This window comes from Gavialis gangeticus, unplaced genomic scaffold (genome assembly GCF_001723915.1).
Source record: "Gavialis gangeticus isolate Ggan-Ray unplaced genomic scaffold, GavGan_comp1, whole genome shotgun sequence".
In the NCBI taxonomy this organism is placed as follows: Eukaryota; Metazoa; Chordata; order Crocodylia; family Gavialidae; genus Gavialis; species Gavialis gangeticus.
In genome coordinates, this window is record NW_017729006.1 from 18,167,140 (window position 1) to 18,168,646 (window position 1,507).

The 1,507-nt window shown below is 61.2% G+C and overlaps 1 protein-coding gene across 1 annotated transcript in view; it reads left to right on the forward strand.

The window, feature by feature from the left end:
* Positions 1-251: 251 nt before the first annotated feature.
* Positions 252-1,507, forward strand: part of CTNNB1 (catenin beta 1) — a 34,914-nt gene continuing 33,658 nt past the window's right edge. The window contains exon 1 of the mRNA XM_019508902.1: positions 252-275. The gene's annotated coding sequence lies outside the window, so the exon portion shown is untranslated. The remainder of the gene's footprint in view (positions 276-1,507) is intronic.

Genomic DNA, 1,507 nt, shown 5'->3' on the forward strand with positions numbered 1-1,507 from the left:
GCAGCTGCGTCTTGCCCTCCCTCGTCTGGCGCCGCCGTGTCCCTCCGCGCCGAGCCGGGCACTACTTTCCGGCGTCGCGCCCCGCCCCGTTCGTGGAGCGCTGCGCGCGGCGGCTGGATACATCCGCGCGCTATAAGAACCGCCTTGTGCGCGGCGCCATTTTAAGCCTCTCGCTCAGGTCCGTGGTAGCGGCGGCGGTGGGAGTGGAGGAACCGGGATCGCCCGGGAGGCGGTGGCGGCAGTAGCCGGAGGCCGAGGGAGCCCGCGTCTGCAGCGTTAGTGCCGCGCTCCCGAGCAGGGCTGGGGGTTGCGCCTGTGGCGGAGCGGGGCGGCGGAGCTCGCGGGGGTGGCGGCTTCGTCCCGGCAGTTGTGGGGCCCGCGGGCCCGGGTGGGCGCCGCCCCTCGGCACAAAGGGCTGGTGCGGTCCCTGGCGGGCGCCGGAAGGGACCAGGCCAGGGCCTCCTTCACCCTTTGTTCCGCGCTGCCCCCGCTGTAACCCGAGCCGGGCTCCCGGCGGGCAGGGCAGGGCAGGGCGCTGAGGAAAGCGGGTTTGTTTTGAGAAAGTACCCCTCAGCTAGGGGAGGGGTGGGGGCCGGTTTGCGTTGGGACGCGTGGCCGGGCTGCAGCACCCGGGACGGGGGGACAAGTGGGGCCCCGGGACGGGCCGGTTGGATCCCAACCCGCGGCCCCCGGGGCGATGCCACTGCGCGGCGGGCAGGCGGGAGGGAGGGAGAGACAGTAGTGCCGGGAGCCTGCTCCGCTGTGCAGCCAACTTGGGGCTCCCCGGGCTCTTGTGTGGTAGAGAAGCTGAGCGGGGTGGTCTACCCTCCACTTCAGCAACAAACCCTCCAGACAGCGTGTGAAGCCGGAGAGGAGGCTGCTGCAGACTGGCGGCGCGGCTGTAACTGAAGTTGTGCGTTTGGAAGCAGTTCACAATAGTTCGGGTTGGGAATAGCAGGATGGTGGTGACAGCGCAGGCAGTGGCAACAAAACTTTTTTGTTAATAGCATCATTTAAACTGCCTGTTGTGAATAGGACATGCAGAATATGACCTCACTCCTCATTATTTTAAGCTTCCTCTGCCCTTGAGCTGTTTTTTTTGCTTGATCAAGGTTCTGTAAAACAAACTTTGGTAAGAGAAACCAAGCTTAATTGGCTCCCTGATGGACTAGTTGGGAGGGGGAAAAATGGTGTGTGTATTGGCATGTGACTAGAAAAATCTGTGTGGCAGTTGAGCTGCAGTGAAATAGGTTCAAAACCAGGCTGCACTGAACTGTGCTGCAGACTTGTACAAACCCATTAGTCCAGGGAAGTGTGTGTTTGTACTGAGCAAAGGTGGCAAGGTGGGCTCTATGTCTAAAACTTAGTCTGTGTCTAATTACAGTGCCTTAAAACAACGTCCCCCCCTTTGCTATGCCTTTAAACTGCTTGGATTTTGTTACTGCTTTGACATTGAAAGGTCTTCAGTAATGTAGCTTGCAACCTAAGATGCCTCCCCCCCCCCCCC